Source organism: Hippopotamus amphibius, chromosome 15, assembly GCF_030028045.1.
Source record: "Hippopotamus amphibius kiboko isolate mHipAmp2 chromosome 15, mHipAmp2.hap2, whole genome shotgun sequence".
NCBI lineage: Eukaryota > Metazoa > Chordata > Mammalia > Artiodactyla > Hippopotamidae > Hippopotamus > Hippopotamus amphibius.
In genome coordinates, this window is record NC_080200.1 from 45,931,172 (window position 1) to 45,955,052 (window position 23,881).

The 23,881-nt window shown below is 35.5% G+C and overlaps 1 pseudogene; it reads right to left on the reverse strand.

Moving 5' to 3' along the window:
* Positions 1-6,141: 6,141 nt before the first annotated feature.
* On the reverse strand, positions 6,142-10,590 carry LOC130836430 (paraplegin-like; annotated as a pseudogene).
* Positions 10,591-23,881: the final 13,291 nt, after the last annotated feature.

Here is a 23,881-nt window from a genome sequence, read left to right on the forward strand (position 1 = left end):
TCATGGGTTACTAACAATCATTATGTGAAAAAATTTTACATTTTGGGGAAAAATGTACTAGGTTGTTTCTAACTAGTAAAAACTCCCTTCCCCCATAAGAATTTGAATGACATTTTTCACATTTGTGTAACCACATTGAGAAGATCTTCAAGTTAAAAGTAGCAAATGTGTACTCTAGGGAGGTCCTTATTTGCTGGAATAAATATATTAATAAGATCCTTGGAAAATGTTCTTAAAGGTCATAAGGTCCCAAAAGAGGATGTGTTAGAAAATGTTTGTTATTCTACTAATAACCAGGTTACTGTTTGCTAAATATGCCAGCTGAGAGAGAAAAATGAATTGTTTAGGAGAATTCAGAGTAAAATTTAGGCAGCTCTTTAAATGATGGAAGATGGGAATGATAAATTATGTAGCAGAAAAAAGGAACTTTGCTGCTAAAACAGAGATTCTGAATTGGAAATGTCATGAAAATTTCCCTGATACAAGTATAATATGAATCTTTTACCCCAGTTACTCTTCTTCCTCTCCTCCAAACAAAGAGCTGTTAGCATAACATAAACATTAGTCTTTACTCATTTGACCTTATCATATCCAGTTAAACAGTTACGTGTTCTTTAGGCAGAGGAGAAATACCTGTACCATAGGAGTGCATGCAAAATGACAATGTAAAACCTCACTTTCTCTCCTCTCAATCTGTAATCTAGTCCTCTATTTAAATTACTCTCATCTGATGTGTGCACCTGTCTGATTCTTCCATTATACTGTAAGATTCTTAGAGGACAGAGGCTATACTTTCATCGTATATCATATTCTCCACAACCTCCCCGCTCATTCCATCTCTTCAGGATCTAAAATAATGCTTTAGATATAGTACATCAGCAATTTTTAAAATATCATTTAAAAAGTGACAAAAAAACAAGTATCTTAACTTTTAAACCCTATTTTCACTACTAACTCCGTTACTGTTACCTCTTCTGTATAAAATAAACCAGAAAATAAAACAGACATTTTCAAGCCCTTAGAATTATCTTATGGTTAAAATCAACCTACCAAAGAAATAGAGAGGCTTCAAATATACCTCTTATCTCTTTAAGGAATAAAGCAGCCTGAAATCAAATGCTGTTTGCCTAGTCTTTGAGGAATTCTTGCACAGTTTGGTGTAGAAGAATAAACTTTTCTAGGAGCTGTGGTAAGCCTTAGCAACAAGTATCTCCACACTCCTTACCTTCTAAACATGATTTAAAAAAAATGCATTAGCTCTATTACCTGCAGCACCACTATTTCATTGCTTCTAGAAATAGATCATTTGCCTATAAAGTACTTCAAAAATGTTCCACATGTGTTATTTTGTATTCTGCAATTTCTTACTATTATTTACAGCTACAAACATTGCGTTTCCCAAAATGTTTTTTGAAGTCAGAATTCCAGTACCTCTTTAAGGGCTGTAAACCAAAAAGTATCATCACCATCACAAATTATTGCTTCATAAATATCCTTATCAAAGTGCACCTTGTGATTATTATTTAATCAGAAAATAATATGTTATTGGGTAGGAATATCTACTATTTATTTTCTGATTTTATTAAAGTCTATTCTGTACAGAATCACATCTCAAAATATAAAGAATCGTTTCTGCTCTCATGGCTCTATTACAGTCATTGTCATATATTAAGATTTATTCTAATTCCAGACCACTACATGGACACCGCACAAAATAGCTTTTGAAAAACAGAATGAACAAAATATCTTGAAGCACGAATGAACAATTATCATGTTTCTTCATCTCTTGGAAAAGTTCTTACTGTTGCTGTAAGTCCCAGTGAGTTATAGTTCTCTTATACACATAAAAAAAGATAATGGTTATAATCCCACTATGTGAATTTCAACTTTCACCTCTCTCTCTAAAGTTAAAGTTAGCTTCTAAAGCTTTTAGAAGGCTGCTGCCCTTTTCAAACTGCATTTCTAGTACATCAGTCTTATTGATTTATTCATTGTAAATGTTACACACTCATTCTTTGCGTGTGAAACTGAAGAAGGCTACATAAGTGCTTCCTAAACCCTGGCAACCGTCTCAGATATAACTTGGCTAAACAGTGAAAACGTATTCTTTCTGGTCGAAACAATGGGCAGGCTGGGGAGGGAAAATAGGGCTCTCAGTGCCAACTAGGATAGGCCATAAATTCTAGTTTACCACCAGCATCAAATGTGAAATGTTTTACCATTCCAGGAACTATTACTTCCAGAAAGTGATAGAGCCTTTCCACTAATGAAAGCATTGATCCTGAACTGAACTTTGAGTGCATGACGTAAATTGGAGGAGTCTTTCTTTTTTTTTTTTTTAGAAATCCATTTGTGAGTCTCAATGTCCTTCAGTTTAATATAAGTGAATGCATACCAGAAGAAATGAGTGAGGTGGCTTAATTCTACCACCCAAAAATACAAACTTAAAAAGAGTGAAAAAAAAAAGACCTCTTTTGGTTATACTGAAATATCTCATCTGCTTTTATTTACATATTTATTTATTCGTGTTGTTTCTAAATTTTTAACTATGATTTTGCATTATATATATTATTCCACATGCCAATTTATACTGAACTAAGTGACTTACTACCATCTAAAGGTTTTTAAGGCAGAGAAAACCTGCAAAACATTTATTTTTGACCAATAACCAAAGAAAAACTGTAATAGGTGAGTTCTCCTTTTTATTACCTTTATTGCTCATCCATTGAAAAGAATTAGGTAGCGGCCACCTAACTCCAAGAAAAAGCAAGAAGCAAATATGCTTTGCTCTAAGTAGTCTGATCCCCAGCACCCATTTTCTAGTTCCACATCTAGAAGGAGAACAAACTTATGATAGAAACAAATGGCGAAGTTGTTATTTTCTAGAAAGCAAATACAACCAAAAGATTCTCTTTATTGTCTGGTCTTGACCCAGTCAGTGATGTGGCAGTGGGGCTGGTGTGTAGTGAAGGAAGTTCAAAGCCAATTCTCAGTGCCTCACTGTTAGATATAAATTGCCAAGGAGCACCTAACATTTGAGATAAGCATTTCATAGGAAGTTACAGTGACAAAGTCAATATGCTAAATGAGTAATAGAGACAATGTTTGGAGGTGAGGAAAAAAATATAAAGAAAATATATTTAAGGGGAAAAGTATAAGCCTCTAAGGAAGGAAGAAAGAAAGAAAGAAAGAAAGAGGACAAAGAAGAAAGGTAGGAGGAAAGAAAAAGAAAAAAATGAAAAGAAATATAAAAGGAAATTCAGGATGAAAGGAAAACATTAATATATTGTATAGCAGAATTTTTTTTAGAAATAGAGAATTTGGCAGAAAAATTGAGGAAATCCTATAGGAAAGCTAATGAAATATTACAAGCCAGAGAAATATAGTTTTCATTTTTTTTGGTTTATAATATCAGGATAAATATGTAACCCAAGTCTAGTTGTTCAAATGAACTAATTTGAAGTTCTCAGTTAATGATCCAAATAACTAATGTGAATAATGTTAACTATAACATTAGCTGAGTTGTTTTTGTTTGTTTTAAAGATTTCCACTAATTTCATCTTGCAAAATTCAATTCATGGGATTTTGTTCTCAAGAGATGGAGGGTAAATTACAGCCCTTCGTGGCTGTGCAGTGCTCATCCATGCGTCCTATTACCACACAGAAAGAGTCATATCCTCTTAAGTAGAGGAGGAACACTTTGCATGGATTCAGCTTTACACATTCAAAAGACTACAAAAGAATTTGTATAACTTAAGTTGATATCATTCTGGGAAATCTTTGTGTTGTCTGATACAAAGGATGAGGCCCCTGTCACAACCAAAGGCTTAGAACACCTTTATTTGGAGAAATTCTGCAGAATTGAATTTATATAATATTTTAATTATACAAACTTAGATTGTTGGTACAGAGTATTTTACTTATATACATTGTCCATCATAACTAGAATGCGTAACATTATATATCAGTATTCTCTATTCATGAATATTAGACTTTAAAAGAATGCTTTACCAGAGTGGTGATTTCTTTAAACTATATATATTTGGATCTTAATAATAAGCTAATAATCAATAAAGAAAAGAAAAAGAAAGTTGTAGGGAAATTAAGGAAGATATAGTCTACAGAAACCATGCTCAATTGAAATGATTTTAAAAGTCACTTTGGATAATAAGATGATATTGATAAGATTATGTGTAAGCATGTCTTAAAAATCATCAGTGTGAAATCAGGAGGAAGATAAAGGATGGATATCTGTTTTCCTCTAGGATAGCTTTCTTTATTATGGATAATTCATTATCTAGTCTAGTTTTGTTCTTATTTATACATAATGCTTATCTCATGAAAATCATATACTATATCAACATTTTGAACTCTTACTATGTAAATGATACTATTAGACCCTAAAAGATCTTGACACCTTTGGCTGTACTTCCACAATATCTGTTCCAAAACTTTTCCACTTTTCTTAGTTTCATATTCACTGATATTACTCCAACATATCTATTGAGAAATCAAAGTTACCTAAACTGATGTCTCTCCTTATTCTCTACTTTCCTAGCTCCTTCTTCCTACCCTCTAGCCTCAGGCCAAAAAGCATTTGCACTACTGCCCAAAAGTAATTTCTCTACTTAAGTTTTCAGTTACAGCCCAACCCAAGCCCTGTGTGCTTCAGTTCTCATTTTCCTTTATAACTTATAATTTCATCAAATGGGTAAATAACCAACTAACAGAGATAACCACTTACCCTGATGCTGTTATTTTATCTTTAAACTACAGCCCTGCTTTTAAATGACTAATATCTAAGGATTAAGATCTCACAATCTCTACCTTTCCATGATAACTCTTTGTTCTTTCCTTAACACCCCCCACCTTCCAAATTCCTTAATCTCAACTATAGAAAATGTCAGGGATTCACAAATCACAAAACTAATAGTTGTTTCCAAGCCCACATTTCCCTTGACTTCCTTGAAGCCCATTCTGTTTCTTTCTCTTACTCATTGAATGTCTGAGTTCTTTTTTATTTCTGTCTTCACCTCTACTTTCTTTGCTCTTGAATGGATGCAAAGTGTGCATTTCCAATTGTCTGTGGCTACTTGCATATGGGTGTCTTTTCTTATTTTAACACAATATATCTATATGTAAATTCATAATTATAAAATGATGTTTTTAAAGCCAACAAAAGGATCAAGTCCTAAGTACCAAAAACCTACTTCCCCCCATTTTTGGGACCCAGAACAGATTAGGATGATGGCTTGGCTTGCAGGAAAGACACCTTCAGATCCTGGCTAGGAGAAGAAAGACCTGTGTCCCTCACATTTATCACCTCTGTTCTCTGGAGGGAAGTGAGTCCTGGAGGCTTTTAGTGGTAACAGTGACACCGTGGAGGGGGCAAAGAAGCCCCAGCAAGTCTGGACCCCCATGACTGGTTCTCCTACCCCACCCCCTGCAAGTTTTGCAGTAGCAGATGCAGGTCGTCCTGCACCAGAAGGGACCTTGTTTAAAGAGATGGTCTCCCAACGCGGGTGGCCGCCCAGGGCCGTGCACATCTGCCCCCAACGTGGTTAATGATGAACAGGTGCGGGTCCTTTGAGAAACACCTGAGCAAAGCCTAGTGGAGCGTTTGTCCCTGGTGTGATGGAGACCTTCCTCACCTCCTCCGTGTGCTCCAGCAACCTTCAGACAAAAGCACTGCCTGACTCAGAAACGCAACCAACTCCTCTCCCTCCTTGGAGAGAAGCTTGCCCTTAGTGCGGGTCGTAGCAGCGATGCGCTCCACCGCCGGCCGCGGCGAATTGGACGTGCGCACCCACGCACAAAGCGTGCGCCTTGGCTCCTCAAAGCCACCGGCGAGGCCGCACGGCTGAACCTCCGTGTTGGGCTTCAGCAGAGCGGTGTCCAACGTGTCAGCACGGTTGGTGGACGCCAGGACGATGACATGGTCTGTGGTGCGCCCCCGTCCATCCATTTCCACCAGAAGGTAGTTGGGCATCTGCCCCTCGGCGGTGTTGGAGAAGCGTGACGGGCTTCTGGAGCGCTTATTGCCCGCGGCGTGGATCCCGTGGTGTACACGGTGCGAGCCCTGGGCTGAGGCCTCCCTCCACGGACTCCGGGCTGCTCATTGCAAGAAGGGCACCAGGGCCTCTAGCTATTGCCGCGGCCTGCAGTGTTTTCATACCACGGCTGGGCCAGGCAACAAAGGCTGACTCCTTTTGCCATCTTTATGCCGTCCACAATCGCAACAGGAGCCATTTTAATCCAAATAAAAGCGCTGATTCCTCCTTCCCTTCCCATTGTTCCAGCCAGATGGAAAGCACACCACGGGGTGGCCGAGCCCACTGCTGTCATCCCCAAAGTGGAGAGGGCATTTCCAAAGAAGCCCGTAAGTTTACAGGAAACAGGGATATACTTTGCCTTCGATATTCAGCTCATCTTCAGCCACTGGAAGCTTCTCTCAAACGTGTCAGTATTTGCAGCCCGCATTCGGTACAGCAAAGCCAGTTGAGGCGACCCGGAAACCATAGCTCCGTGGTGCAGGTAGACTTCCACCACATCACTACAGGGCACCACCTGGACCCTCTGCACTTCGCTCTTGGTCAGCATCTCCTGGACAAAGTTGGTCCAGGAAATGGTACGCCTGCTGGTGCTAAGCGAGTTCTGAGGCTCATTGGGGAAGAGATGACAAACAAAGGTGAGTAGATGCTCTCAGTACAGCTGGTCCTTCCTATCCTTGAGCCTTCTCTCCTCTTCATCATTTCCAAGGGTCCACCCCTTGGATTTATCATTGTCCTTAGTCCTCTGCTTCCTATTTGAGGTGTTTTTTAACATCTTACTACTTTTAATAAGTACCACCCAGAAGTTTTCAGAGTCTGAGTGGATTCTGGACTGGATGCTTTTTCAACAACAACCCACAAATCCCTTCAAAAGCAGAGGTTAGCAGTTGGCAAGTACAAGCTCTGTAGGCTTAGCCTCCAGCCTGGGCAAGACTGGCCTGAGGCCTATGGACAAAATTTAGCCACCTCCTCCCACCCGGGTGGAGAGGCCTGGGTTCCAGCCTGAGCCTGGGCCCTGAAGCTCCCTAGAAATATAGCCCAGGCTCTGGCGGAGGGACTTTTTATTTTCTTTCCCAGTTGAGTGCTTTTAATTTTTAGAGCAACCAGAAACATTTAATATAAAACCTGTTTGAAAAATGAAAATAATAGAAGTGAAAAGCTCAGCATGATTCACTAGATTATGACAACCCAGTTAGGAGCTGCAAGAATAAATAATCACTGAGCTTGAAAAAAGGTCAAAAGAAATGACCTAATATGAAAATCAAACACAGAAGTAAAAAATGAAAAAGAGAGAGAGAGGAAGAGAGAAAAATAACAGATTCTGTGACCTTTGTGATAATATCAAACAGTCTAACATATGCATGTTTCAAATGTTGAATGAGAGGACTGACAGAAAGGGACAGAAACACGATTGAAAGATTAACACCAATAAATAAAAGGAATAATGATGTGAAGAATAGTCTCATTAAAAAAGGAGGAGGCAGGGAAACCAAGATCAAGGCCAGGACACATCCTTAAAAAATGAAAGTAAAAGGAGGACACATTCAGGTATACAAAAGTTGAGAAACTTAAATTACAACATAACTACATAATGGAGATAGTGTGTTATTGGATGAGAACAGAAACAAATACATCAATAGCAGATTAAAGAATCCAGGAATAGACAAACACGAGTTAATTTTCGGCAAAGGTGCCAAAGCATTTCAGTGGGGCGGTAAAGTCTTTTAAGAAAATGATCCTGCAACAACTGGATACACATAGGGAATAAATAAACCTTTATCCCACCTAATAGCATATGAAAACATTGCTTTGAGATGGAGCAAAATTTAAATGCAAAACTTAAAACCCTAAAAGTTTAGAAAAAACAATAGTTCATTCTTTATGCAACCTTAGGTAGGCAAAGCTTTCTTTTTTTTTTTTTATTAATTTTTATTGGAGTATTGTTGACCCACAATGTTGTCTTAGTTTCTGCTGTACAGCAAAATGAATCAGCTATACATATACGTATATCCACTCTTTTTTAGATTCTGTTCCCATATAGGTCATTACAGAGTATTCAGTAGAGTTCCCTGTGCTATACATTAGGTTCTTATTAGTTATCTTTTATATATAGTAGTGTGTATGTGTTAATCCTAATTTCCCAATTTATCCCCTTCCTCTTTCTCCCTTGGCAACCATAAATCAGTTCTCTATACCCATGACTCCATCTCTGCTCTGCAAATAGGTTCGTTTGTACCATTTCTCCAGATTCTTTATAACTGACAAAAGGCCTGTAGAAACAATATGTAAACTACTCTCACAACTCAGAGATAAAAAGGCAATCTAAAAAAATGGGCAAAAAACTTGGATACATCACAAAGAAGAAAGATGTATAAGCGTGTGATAAACATTAGAAAAAGTTTAGCATTACTCATAAAGAAAACTTTAATTAAAGTCAAATTTATATACAATCACTAGAATGGCTAAAATTTAGAAGTCTGTTAACGCCAAATGTTGGTCAGAATTCAGAACAACTAGTTCTCTCTTGCCTACTAATGAGAATGTAAATAATGCAGCCTCTTTTAAAAAAGAAAGTTTGGTTGCCTATTATAAAGGTATATATCTGTCTGTGAAATCTTACCCTAGGTATTTTATCCAGGATCAATGAAATACCGTGTCTACAAATAGTCTGATGCAAGAATGTAGAGAGCTGCTTTATACAAGAGTTAAAAATGAGAAGTGGCCCTGCTGCCTATTCATAGAAAAATGCATAAATATTTTGTGGTAAATTCATGTAACAAAAATACTACTCATCATTAAAAATAAATTACGAATATATATATATATAAATAGATGCATTTCACAAAAAATGTTGGCAGATGAACCCAATTCAAAAAATTATATGCTGTATTATTCCATTTGTAATATATACTTGAACAGGCAAAACCAATCCATGATGTAAAAAAAACTTATTGTTTACCTCTGTGAAGGGTGAAAGTATTGATGAAAAGCAACCACATATTAACTTTCTGAGTTGATGGAAATGTTCTGTCTTAGTAGTGTATGCATTTGTCAAAACTCATTAAATTATACATTTAAGCTTTGCTCATTTCACTCTAATTGAATTTTATTTCAAAGAAGTAAAGAAGAAAGATAAACAAATATTGAACTCTAGATAGTAGGTTTCCTTTTTTTATTGTTGTTTAGTGGTGTAAGTTACCAGTTTTGAAACTATCTTCTGTTTGCTAAGTTTGAGCAAATGTGTAATGAGGACCAGATTTCTCACTGTTTTGGAAGGGAGTTAAAAATACTGAAAAGGAAAAATATATATCTAGAAGGTATCCTGATGTGTTGGATAAAGCTACAGACATCGATAAGAGCACATCATTTTAGTAGATAGATACAGAGATATGCATATTTTCGATTTTTGTTCACTGAGAAGGCATAGAAGATATGAAAATACCTGGTGATCAGTTTTGTTTTCTAAGAACTGTTGTCCATAAAAAAGGGACAAGGAATGTAGCCAATAATAGGGCTTAGCCAGAAAATGTGAGATGCATGCCTGGGCCATCCTGTAGTGCCAGACATTAAAGAAGTGCTTTAAGAATCATGGAGATTTGTCAGGAGAGAGGCACGTACATACAGAGAGACAAGGGAGAAAGAGAGAAAGTTAAAGTAAGAGAAGAAAAATGTCAACAACTGGTGAGTGTGAGAAAAGCATGAAGCAACTTATCTGTAATGTGAAATTAAAACAAGGTGAAATGTAATAAAATATATTCTAGTTAATGTCTTAAAAAGCATTAGAATGCTCCCCGGCATGTTACTAGTTTTTCTAAAGGGAGACAGGGATTTGTTAATCCCTGTTAAATCTGTTAAACAGATTTCTTTACTGGAAGAGTTCTGGGAGCTCTTAACAGGAGTTCATGATAGGCACTGTGATCCTCTAGAGACTGAAAATATTGGGCAAAGTTCTTTAACCATGGTATCATGCTTTTGAGAAGCATTTTTATGGGGACAGTATGCCATTGAATGTACCTGGAAAATGCTGGATAAAATAAGTTGTTTTCTCTGAAGTTTTCTGCTCTGAACCCAAACCTCTACCCTTAAATTAGTGTCCATTCTAATTTAAGCTCATTCCACTGTAATGCAGGCCTTTCCAACAGTCAAGATAGTCTTTTTCTTTTCTTTTCTACCTAATTCCTCTTACATTCAATACATATTTATTGAGTACTTTTCATCTATCCAGTACTAAGCTAAAAATAGGGAGACAATTGTAAACCTACATGGTCATTGTCCTAATTGTTTTTTGTTTGTTTAATTTTTATTTATTTTTTATTTTATTTTATTTATTTATTTATTAAGAACTTTTATTGAGACATAATTGACATACAATAAACTGCATGTATTTAAAGTGTTAAAGAAAAAAAGCATGGAATGCTGACTGCATTCTTCTTTTAACAATACTTTCACAATGAATGATGACTATTTCTTACATCCCTGTCACAACCAGCCCCTCAGAGTTTACTTATTTTCTTCTCCATGAGACTTTTTACCTGACCATCTTTACACTTGACTGGGTGGACCACTCAGGTGTAATTTATAAATGCTTTTCTTACATTACTCTTACTTTTTTTTTTTTTTGGTATGTTTCTTGTTTTAAAACTGTTGAAGCCTTAAAAAGCAAAAATACTATTTCTACTGTTGCCAACCCTAACTAACAACTAACTACTATGCTTGAGCCACGCAGGTGCTTAATGTTTTCAGTCCAATTGTTTTTTGTATGAAAAAACATATATTAGAAAGGTAAGTTTTTGCAGCATTTGGAATTTTTTGAAATCAGAACTCATTTTGTAAGTGCAAATGTGTCTTAACTTGTGAGTTACTTTAAGAAGTTCAAACACCAGTCAATTCATGATCTTACATTTGCTACCCTCTCTTGTAAAATACAGCCTCTATTATTCAGTTAAAATGTTTTCATACCTTGACTCTATTTTAATCACATTCATCAAAACTACCCAATTCCCTGGTCCTTGCCAGATATAACATGGTCTTGGTAGGCAGATAACATTACTATATGAAAGCCTTTTTCTTTAGTGGGTTCTGTACTGACAAGAGGAGAGAGTGAACAGATGCTTTCAAACTCCAGCGGCCATCTGCTGAGCCCTGAGCAGCCCTCCTGGTAGAGAAGCAGTCTGCAGAGCACTTACTCGTAAAACACCCATTTTGTGAATGAAATGATTTTAGTGGTCTCTGAGGCTATCGCTTTGTCACTCTCTGTCAGTACTAAAATCAATGTGGAAATAAAAGTAAACAAAGCATCTTTCCTTCCTGTGTTTTCAAAAATTTATCGACTTGTTTAAACATCTAACTCTAGTGCAAACAAACATGGTTTTATTATAATTGCATTTAAATCTTGATGGAAAACAGCAACCTCTCATCAAATAGCTTTTCCTCTAGGATTATGCATACAGGCTTAAAACTGAACTCTATTCTACTCTTCAGGTAGAAGACCCAATTTTTTCAATTTTATACAGGTAATTATTTCCTCTAGACATACTAAATGCCATATACTATTATCTGCATATACTAATATCACTTGCTAAAACCTGCATTAGTCTGCTAGGGCTAATCTAACAAAATACCACAGACTCTATGGCTTAAACAACAAAAATTTATTTTCTCACAATTCTGGAGGTTAGAAGCCCAAGACCAAAGTTGGTTGGTTTCCACTGAGGGCTATACAGGAATGGTCTGTTCCAGGTCTCTCTCCTAGGCTTATAATTGGCTCCTTCTCATGGTGTTTTCCTATGGTTGTGTTTTCCTATGGTTGTCCTTTCGTACATGCACGTGTCCTGTTTCCCTAAACTCCTTCAAAGCCTCTTTCTCATGTGACTTATTTCCCTTAATCTAGACTTCACTTCATTCCCACCACTGCTTAGGCATTATATGGGACCACCTTCCTCAATTTCTCCTCTTTCATACATTTAATGCTTCACTATTTAATGGACTCCTGTTATGAGCTTGACATAGTGTTAATTGCTGAAGAGATAATAAATAAAAGAAAAATTTGCCCTCATAATATATGGTTGGGAGATGATCTCTGGTTGTGTTTGAATAGGTATGCATCACAGATGGTATTGTATAGTGGCTGAAAGCAGTGATCAGTGAGTGTCTCAGAACATTGGTTTAGTTTTAGATGTGTTTAATTTGAGGAGTTTGGGGTTGCCAAAAGGGAAATTTTACAGAAAGGCAAAAACTGGCAACAAAGTTGTATTTCATCAGCCTATAGGTAGTGGTTGAAGTAATTTAAACCATTGAAGATTTTAAAGGATTTCCCTAGCAGTTCTGAGGAGGAAGATGAGAGAAGGGCTAAGGATGGAACCTAGGTAATCAGGCACTGAATAAAAATACAGCAGAGGCTGTTCCTAAACTTTAGTTTCAAAAATTCTTAGATTTTATGATATTTCAAAATAAAAATTAATTTCTAGTGTTTGTCAGGTTTTAACAGCTCAGAACCTGTTTCCTTCTCCTAAAGATCAAACATGTACAGGTGAAAGTTTGTGTAGAATAAATTCATTCCGATGCTTTGGTATCAAATATACACTCCTAACTTTTGTCACTTTACCTTTTACCTTTATCCTCCTCAGGGTTCTCTTGTAACTGCTGAGTCACAGTGTCCCTTCTCAACTTTAAATTATCTCCATAGATTTTCCTTTCATCCCCTAATTCAGGCCATTTTATGCAGGCTGCTTTCCTCACATCTCAGAAGCCTTCATCACTGACGTACTCAGTTTGGGATCTAGCTTCTCTCTACATATTAAACTGAAACTCCACTTATTGCTGATCCCAAAAACAAGTACCCAAACAGTTTTCTTCTTTTTTCCCAGCTTTCTTCAGATATAATTAACATATAACATTATGTAAGGTATACAATGCGATGATTTGATAACACGTGTATATTGCAAAATGTCTGCCATGATAAGATTAGTTAACACATCTGTCACCTCATATGAGTACCATTTTGTCATTGTTTTTGTTATGGTGAGGCCATTAAAACTCTACTCTCATAGCAACTTTCAAATAGACAGTACAGTGTTGTTAACTGTGGTCATCAGGCTGTACCTTAGAACCCTGGAACTTATATATCTTATAACTGAAAGTTTGTACTCTTTGACCTACGCCTCCCCATTTCCCCAACCCCTCAGCCCTGGGCAACCACCATTCTACTCTCTGTTTCTGTGTGTTCAGTGTTTTTATGTTTTGCATGTGAGTGAGGTTATAATGTATTTATCTTGATTTCATAGATAGTTTTCTTATAATGGGTCTTAAGGTAAATCATCAGGGGGAAACAGAACAATCTAAACGATTTAGATATGGGGCAGTGGCAAAGGTTAGAGTGTTTTTAAATCAACAGTTCTTGACCTTAAATCACTGCCTTCCATTTGAGATAGTAAAATGAAGGTCATTCTGGCTCTGTATTCTGGCTTCATATTTTTGAGAGTAGGATCTGAAATTTCTCCCACTCCCAACCTTATCCCACTACTCAAGCAAAGTAAAGGGGTCTTGAAAACTTTGTCCACTATATCCATTATGTCTGAAAAGAAAATTGAAATTAACTCTGATGACACAAATTAGAACGGGGGGGGAGGGGTGTCTCCATCTCCTTCCTTCCTTCCTTTTTCTTTCTTTCTTTCTTTTTCTCTTTCTTTCTTTTCTTTTCTTCTTCTTCTTTCTTTCTTTCTTTCTTTCTTTCTTTCTTTCTTTCTTTCACAGGATACTCAAAGAAAATAATTTAATTTCTCTCCTAAGTATTGTCTCAGATACTACTTTCATATGGTTCAAGATTTATTTTCTTTGGTTAAGTTTTGTTCTCAAGAAAAAGTTGTTAGGTGAGGTGAGAGATGGGTGTGCAGTGAGGTGGAAAAACTAAATATATCTCAAATTGACCTTTGAAGGAGAGATTTTAGTGTGATCAGAGGAATAGCAATTCTTTAAAATTTTACTATCCTCTTTCCTAGTTAGATTGAAGTATGTATGAAGAAAAAGTGATTGAACATTTCTTCCAGTAAAAATACTTATTTTAACTATTGAAAACATGATTACGGTCAACTAGCACCTGGTTATTCTCTGTGTTACACAAATTCTAGCCCTAAACCAGTCACTCTCAAATTCTTTATACGTATCAGTGAGATATCACTAATCCCAAGAAATTCAGGGGTAAATGTCTGTGTACACACAAGTACAACAACTACGTGGATAAGAACAAGCAAATGAAAACCTCATAGCCTGTATCTACTGGATCAGTAGTAATACTGCTCCATATAGTTTCTCCCTCTCTCTCTCTTTTTTTTTTTTTTTTTAAGGCTGGATCCACTTCATTTCTAACACCAAAATAAAGCCAGAGGAATTAAAGATTTACGTATAAATTGTGACATAAATGTACTCCATGTATTTCTGTATTGTTTGAATTCTTTTAGCAAGCATACTTTTCAAAAAGTTTTTGAATATGGTAAAATATACATAACATAAAATTTACCATTTTCACCATTTTTAAGTGTACGTTTCAGTGGCATTAGTACATTCACCTTGTGCAACTATTACCACCATCCATCTCCAGAATTTGTTATATTCCCAAATTGAGATTCCGTGCTCATCAAATAGCTCCCCATTCTACTCTCCCCCAATTCTACTTATGTTTCTATAAATTTGACTACTCTAGGTAATTCATATAAGTAGAATCATACAGTATTTGTCCTTTTGTGGCTTATTTCATTTAGCATTAATGTCTTCAAGGTCCATCCATGTTGTAGCATATGTCAGAATTTCCTTTCTTTTTAAAGCTGAATAATATTCCATTGTAGTTGTTTTATCCGTTCATCTACTGATGGAAATGTGGGTTGTTTCCACCTTTTGGCTATTGTGAATAATGCCATTATGAACATAGGTAGACAAGTGAAAAGAGACACTAGAGAGCGTCTTCCCCCAGCCTCACCCTACCCAGTCCCTGTAGGTTAAGTCAGGAAGGGAGCTCTCACCAGAAATCACATTGGCCACAAACTTGATCTTGGACTTCTAGCCTTCAAGAACTGTGAGAAAATAAATTTCTATAGTTTAAACAGTATGATTTTGATCTTATTTCACTCATTATTCTATGATGAAATTTTGTGTAAATTTTCATTGGAATTAGTTTTTTATAAAGTCTTTAAAAAGGAATAATTATGGTTAAATGGTCCTTTAATTAATAATATCTGAAAGCATTTAAGCACTGTTCACTTATCTATTTCTCAAGACAAAACAAAGCCTAATCACTCTGCTGCTGTAAAAATTTCTCAGCTGCAAATGATACAGGGGCACTTCCTCTTGATGATTGTATTTATGTCATTCTTTAGCTATATTCATACCTTATTTTATCTTGAACTAGCTTCTATTGTAAAATCTATCATTGAAAAGAGTGTGAAAGCTCCTGAATTAAGTTCTCTAGGGCAGCCTGCTCACTTTCTCCTAAGGGAAATGAAGTATGCATGTGGCTGTTAAAGGATGATGCTCTTTATTTGTTTCTGAGGTAAATGCATTTCCTGGTGTAGATGGGAGAACTCAGTCCTTTCAGAAATTGGCTGAACAAATTAAATCAGAATTTCATTCTTGCCACCTCCTTGATTTCCCCGATCCTTCTCAACCTTTTCTTAATGAATGTTGTCCTTTGAGCCATAATTCATCTGCTACAGAACATGCAGGTTCAAGTGGGGGTAGTAACTTCCTAAGGGGACTTGATTCTCAGAGAAATTCCAACAAAAAACTAATTTTAAACTTAATGTTTGTTATATATCACACCTAAGAAACGAAGAGGAGTTTTCCTTTTGAATGCTATTGAAACCAAACTAAACTAAACTAAGCTAGAAAGAAGTTTAATGTTTGGAAAGCATGGGTGGGACTCAGAAGAAAACATTTTGTGTTTATTTTGTTCTATTCTGTGGTAATTTATGAAGTCTTTAGTTTTCAGCCCCTTAATATGTAGCTTAATCTTATCAGGTGAACATTAAGAGCTGCTATCCTCTCCAGAGTGCTGTGAATAGGTGGACTGATGCTTCACCAACAAAAGAAAAAAAAAAAAAATCCAAGAAGTCATTTCGGTTATTTCAAGATGAAATAAAAAGAATCAGGCATCTTTTTTTTGGTGAAACAGTATAATTATTTTCAGAACCTGAAATGGGAAATTCCAGCCATCGATGAAGACAAAGAGAAGACAGGACCCTCATCCAGAAACACATTTGTAATTAAGTTGCTTAGGATCAGTACTCCATCTCCTTTCCCCTCCTCCAGGCATTCCTTTTTTAGATCTTTCATCAAATATCTTTACTACAAGGAAAAAATTAGGCTGGACAATTAAGTATACCAACATTTAATCATTCATAATTTTTCTATTCTAGTAAAACTTCCCTTCAAAAGATCAGCTGAAGGATAGCGCATCACAATAGGAAGCGTTTTAAAGCCTGTAGTCTGTGTAGCATTAGAATCATGACATAGTACAAAACCTCCAGAATTTTTGCACAGCTAGTATAAACATCCTTGTTTTAATTAAAAATATCATGCATTGATATTTGGTGTTTTCACATGTAGAGATGCAAATTAGGTGGTTCCAGCCATTAGAAAAAAAGTTGAAATTTATTGCAATGAATAAGTGTTACATTGAAATACATTAAAATAAACATGTTATATATTACCACTCATTTCTGTATTTGCATGTTTATGCTTAAACATATATGGAAAGCTGCACCTGTAGATAGAGGCACAGTTTCTGAGAACCAGCAGACTCAGATTTCCATTTATTAGTTATATGACTCTGGGTATGTTGCTTAGTCTTTCTAAAATTTATTTCCCACTACGCAAAATTTGGGCAATTCTAGTAGACATTTCATGTGACTGCCCTGAGGGTGACATAAGAAAATTGTGTGTGTGTGTGTGTACACACACCCATATAATTAAAACTTTTGTATCTTTTTTAGGCCCCTTCACCCATTATGCGCACCCCCCAACCCCTGCCTCTGGCAACCACCAATCCGTTGACCGATGACAATGATAGGCCCACAGACGATACTAGGTATAGGTTTCCGCAGTAGCTGTTTTTGAACTTTCACAGTTTTCAATATTGTAAAGGATTGTAGAAGACAGTCTTCACAGGGAACTTCTAAAGTTGGATACTTCTAATTATCCCTTCTATGCATCATACTTACTAACGTTATTGTGATTTTTTTAAATGCTTTCACGACTCAGTGCAGATCCTTATTTGATGCTCAGGTGTAAATCCTAACTAAACTTGTGGTACTATGGTAATCAAACTTGTGTTTAAACTTGTGGTAATATGGTAATAAAGCGTATGTACAGCAGCATCAATCTGGCAGTGACAGCAAAGAGCAAGTCCTGTGGCAAATTCTAGGAAAAGTTCCCTCATTCTCAAAAAAAGTGAATCTCTTCCTACCGCAGACATTGTCATATTTGAATGTGACATCTGGAAATGGCAAAGTCATCTTAGAAACATAAGGAGAGCTCACTTGAGAAAAAGTGACATGATCATTAAATCAAAGTGCAAAGATTAAAATAACCAACTTTGGAATAGTTCTACCTTTGTACATTTTACTATGGGAGATCTTTTCGGCCTTAAATTTTAATTATTTTGAGTGGAATTTATCTTATTTTGAGTAGAAAGTAATTTTACCTATCTATCAATTGGTACAATTAGCTGAGGAGAAGTGGGGGGCTAACCTCAGTATTTGAGGTTTGGAGGCTGATAATTTCATTTATCTGGTGTTTTAAACAGTTGCCGTATGTGGCTCAGAACAGAGGCTGTGTAATTATCAGGCTGTAGCATTAGGGAAAGTCAGATTCAAGATGTTGGTGTTTGTTGGCCAATGCCTGAAAAGCGCCTATATGCTTTTTTTTTTTTTTTTTGTAAAGTGACCAATATTTCTGACTAAAATAGTTTTCCAACTTTTTGTAAATAAAATGTTTTATGTATTAACTATGTATTTTAATTTTCATTATCTTGACTAAATTTACCGTCATAAAATGCTCTGATAATTTTGTGGTCAAATTGTTTGTAGCAATTAGATAAAGTACCCATTCTCATACTAAAAACAACTTAAGAATGGTGGCTAAAATATGTTTAACTTAACCAATTGGAAAGGCTGTATAGAATATTCAGAAGCTAAAAACTAATTGAAAGGGCGATCCAGATTGGTCAGCAGAGCATTGAAGCTTTCTTTTGCCTTCAAAACATTTGATAAACCTTATTAACTTTCAGGCCACTGTGGATAAAGCATACTGAAATGTGTGGAAGCTCATAAGAGACCCTTTGCCCCATTAAACTGGAATCCAAGAAGACTTAATCCTAACTGTAACAGTTAACTATAATTACCCAACCTCATTTCCAAAGTACACAGTGTTCATGACTTCAAGGAGAATTGCCTGTATAAACCTTGGCTCTCAGGAGGGGAACATTTTTTTCCTTTCGATTTCGTAACCACAAGTCAACATCACAGCACGTTTGCATACCAAATTTACACTGTCTGGATATCAGGCAATCTCAGCGTACAGTTTGTTGGAGGTGGTATTGCCCCCATATGAAATGTCAAAAGCAGGAGCAGTTTCTCTCCAGAGTAAACTTACCTTCAACACTGGCCTCAAATTTTTCCTCAAAACAAGGCTCAAAAAAATGGGCTCATGGTATAAACAACCTAATGAAAAAATGGGCAGAAGACCTAAATAGACGTTTCTCCAAAGAAGACATACAGATGGCCAAAAGGCACATGAAAAAGTGTGCAATATCGTGAATTACTAGAGAAATGCAGATCAAAACTACAATGAGGGATCATCTCACACCAGTCGGAATGGCCATCATCAAAAAGTCTACAAATTGTAATTTGGTACAGCCACTATGAAGAACAGTATGGCGGTTCCTTAAAAAACTGAAAGAGCTACCATATGATCTAGCAATCCTACTACTAAGCATATATATGGAGAAAAACATAATTTGAAAAGATACACGCACCCAGTGTTCATTGCAGCACTCTTTACAATAGCCAAGACATAGAAGCAGTCTAAAAGTCCATTGTCAGATGACTGGATAAATAGGATGTGGTATATATACACAGTGGAATATTACTCAGCCAAAAAAATAAAGAATGAAATAATGCCATTTGTAGCAATACAGATGCACCTAGAGATTATCTTACTAAATTAATTAATCCAGAAAAAGACAAATATTATATGATACCACTGATATATGAAATTAAAAAAAATGATATAAATGAACTTATATACAAAACAGAAATAGATCCACCAAAAGAAAGCAAACTTAAGGTTACCAAAGGGGAAGCGGGGGTGAGGGGGATAAATTAGGTGTTTGGGATTAATGTATACACACTACTGTATATAAAATAGATAACCAACAAGGGCGTACTGTATAGCACAGGGAACTATACTCAGTATTTTGTAGTAACCTATAAGGGAAAAGAATCTGAAAAAGAAAAGGGGTGTGTGTGTGTATAAACTGAGTCACTTTGCTGTACATCAGAAAGTAACACAACATTGTAAACCAACTATACCTCAATAAAATAATTTTTTAAGTTGAAAAAAAAATCACTGAACCAAAATGCAAATTGAAAAAACAGACAAAAAAAGAAGATTAGAATGAAAGATAAGGAAAATGCTATGTATAAACACTTGTGGTATACAGATAAATGGTACTTAAGAAATGTATATCTTTATATATATATATAATAGGATATATGAAAGCATATAAGATAAACAAAACCATAGATTATTGGAATAGAAAAGAAAAATGTAACAGAGAGTATCAAAATTGCCAAAAAAAGTGGCTTCATTGACAGTTACCAGAAAAGACAAATATTTGGTGAGGATTAAGGAAAAAAAATAAGGGATCTCAAAAGAAGATGGAACAAAATGGTGTTTTGGAAATGTAAATATAAAATAAAGATATAATAACTAAAATTTATATTAGTAGGAAAACTTGCACTTATTTCTCAATAGTTTACTAAAAATGGCCCCAAAAGAAAAACTAGTATTCTTGTAACAATTTATTGAATTGAATCAATATTCTAATATCTTACAACAAATTAATAGGCCCAGATTTTGTTTCCAGTGAATTCTACCAATTTTATAAAGAACACATAGTTTCAAGTTTACTCAAACTATTTCAGGACCTTTATCTGATTTTATCAGAAGTACAGCCTTGACCCAAAGACTGATGAAGACGTAACCAAATGGAAAATTTTATGCTAATTTCATTCACGGTTATGAATGTAAAACTCTTAAATTAGACATTTGTGGTATGAATCATGAATCTGGAAATAAAATTGAATTCATTTCAGGAATGCAAGGTTGATTTAACATTATAAAATTAAATAATGTAATTCACTAACATGTTGGAAAAATAATAATGTTCACCTAATAGGCACAGAATATATATTTTCATAAAATTTGAATCCATCAGTGATAAAAATATAATCTAATTATTAAAGGGTATTTCCGTTGCCTGATAGCCTTATCAGAATAATTAAATTGTATAATAGATTCAAAAATAGTATAAGTTTATTTTTCACTCACTTAATAGTTGGGGGTGGATTCACATTGTTGAGCAGCTGTCCCTTAGTGACCTCAGAGGTCAGTTGCTCTCTCTCATCATGTGATTTTAAAATAGGGTGACCATATAATGTATTATTCAAAATGGGATGTCTTTGAGATTGAGTGGGGGAGTTATTAATCATTCTTTTGGAATGCCAGGTTTAATACGTTATTGCCCCAGACAAACTGGAATAGGTGGTCATCCTTCAAAAGGATCCTCCTCTGATCATAACAGTTTCTGTCTTTAGGATGGGTCACAGAGTGTGAAAGAATACAAAGATTTGACCTGAGAAATGTTAATGGGCAGTCTTGCAATTATATGAGTCACTTTTAATCACTGTCATTTGCTGGAATTTGTCACACAACTTATGGAACTGCAAGGTTGACTAGGAAATTTGGTCAAACTTTTTGCTCATAAAGTAGGAGAGGATAGATTTTCATCAATAGTTAGTGGTCTTTGTGATACATAATATATCTAAAAAAATGGAGCAAATATTATATTTAATCATGAAATATTAAAAGAATGGTAACTCAAGATCAAGAGCAAAGCAAGGACACACAATTTTATTTAATATTGTTTTGGAAATGCTACCCAGAGATAAATGAGGTATGAGATACAGACATTGAAAAAGTATTCAAAAGTGTTATTATTTTCAGATATGGTTATTTTTATAGAAACCCCTAAAATGCTATACATAAATTATTAGATGTGCAAAGTTTAACATTGACTCTAGATACAAAATTAACATTTAAAATAACATCTACACTCCAGCAATAAATGTTGTTAAAAATCAAATAGATGATTTACTACAACAGCGTTCATAAAATTAATATAACTAACAAAAGCTGTAGAAGATCAATATAGAAATATTACAAAACTTTATTAAAATATATTAAATAAGATCTAGGTAAATTGAGATATGAAACGTTATAGATTAGAACACTTTATGTTAAGATGTCAGTTCTCAAGAAATTGTCCAATAGATTCAAAACAGTACTTATTAAATAAAATCCATAATAGGTAAAATCAAACTAAAGTATGCAAAGAATTTCTCTTGACAATCTGAATCACACACACACACACACATGGAAGAGCAAAGAGCCCAAAATAACTAAGATAGTGTCTACTTTTGGTAAAATACTTCACAGATAATTTTTTCATAAATTCCACATGAGTATATTTGTTATATTTTTATTATGCTATATATTTCACTTTCTCTTCCCAATATTTTAGAGAAATAATAAACATGTTGGCTAGTTTAATAGGTCAGGTATTCATGCCAAACTTTTGCATGAGAACTCAGCAAGTGGTTCGAAAGGGAAATAGGGATCCTGATTGATAGTTTTCACCTGTAGAAAGTAAAATGCAAATAGATACCTCTGTTTCACAGATCTTTATCTTCAACTCATATTGTTCTGTTGAGTTACAGACTTGCATATCAGGCTCACTCATATCTCCATGTAGAAGTTGTGTGAACACTTAAATTTGTTTAAAATTGAATACATTATGTGTACATATTCACTTCTCATCATACAGGACCTAATTCAACCAGCTGTCAAAGTAGACACTTGGATATCACTCTGGAATCTTTGTTTTCCTTCTTCCCTCCTACCATCTCTCCTACTATATAAAAAACAATCATTGCCAGAAAAGAGATTCAACAATAAAATATTTTGTAATTCTGTCTGCCATTTTTAAATCTCTACTCACTGGTTCAGGCGATTATCATTTCATGATGATCACTGAGACCCTGATTTGTCTACAGAACCATGCCCCTTTAATCAGTACTTCTCACTATGTATTGAGTACAGTTTCTATATCAGAATTGATGTGGTCACTCCCCTTCTTTCAATTTTCTAACATTCCAAGTGTTTTCAGGAAACACTATATAAATCCAACTGTATAGATAGGTTAGGGTAGATCAGGCTGTAGAATCGAATAAATTCTCCGAAGTGTACAATAGCTTGGTGATGGAAAATGTTAAGTTTCTTGCTTATGAATCAGCCACATGGATGTTACTAATTCTTCACACAGATCCCTGCTGTACCCTGATTCAGAGACCCATATTCTTTCCCTCTTCTGGCTCTTTATAATCTGGCTCGAAACATCAGGAGAAAAATCAAGAATAACGGTAAAAAGGCATTGCCACTCATTTTCTGTCGTCTGGAAATCACTTCCACAGTAACATCTAGCTGGAAAGGAGCCTGAAAAATGAAGTCAGGCTGTGTGCTCAGGAGAAAGAGAAGAACATGGATTTTGGTAACCACTTAGCTTTAAGGATTTTATGATCTTATCCTCTGGTCCTGTGTGCTTTGCAGTATCTCTTGCCATTACTGACTCCCTCCAAACCTCTTCTCTAGCCATGTTAGATCACTGCAATCCCTAACGTTCTTGTTCCTCAAGACTTTTTTATGTATTGGCATTTTCTTTTTCTTTCTTTTTTCTTTTTTTGATTTTTACTTTATATTGGAGTATAGTTTATTAGCAATGTTGTGTTAATTTCAGTTGTACATAGTGATTCAGTTACACATATACATGTAGCTATTCTTTTTCAAATTCTTTTTCCATTGTGCAGCGTTCCCTGTGGTATTTTCTGATTGAATTTAACCTCCTGCCTCCAGGCCCATTGTTAGGAGGGGAGTTGTGTCACCAAAAAATCTTACTTTGAAGTCCCAAATCCAGTACCTCAGAATATAACCAAACTTGGACATAAGCTATTTAAAGAGGTGATGAGTTAAAATGAGGCTGTTAAGATTGTGGCCTAATCCAGTACGACCAGTGTCCTTATAAGAAGAAGAGATACTAGAGGTGCCTGCACAGACAAAGACCCTGTGATGACACACTGAGAAGGCTTCTGAGGAGAGAGGTCTCAGAAGAAGCCAAGCTGTAGCTTTAGCTATCACCTCTGTCACTTCTGTGACTTTATGGGCTGACAGAGATGTGATATATGAGCCAGCCTAAATCAAGTGAGGGTTGAGGTAAGAACAGTGGAAAGAAAGTAAGAAAACTGTGTGAAATTCAGACATCTAAATCACTTGGAACTGATTTCGTGATAGGGAGAGGACTGTATTTCAAGACAGCCAGATCATAATGTTACCTGTTGGATAATCTCTGATGAATAAAAGCTAATTGTTTCTACAAACTTTGAACATATACATGGTTAGAGGATACATTTGCACATTACCCAATACTGATGCATAGTTTTTGCAAA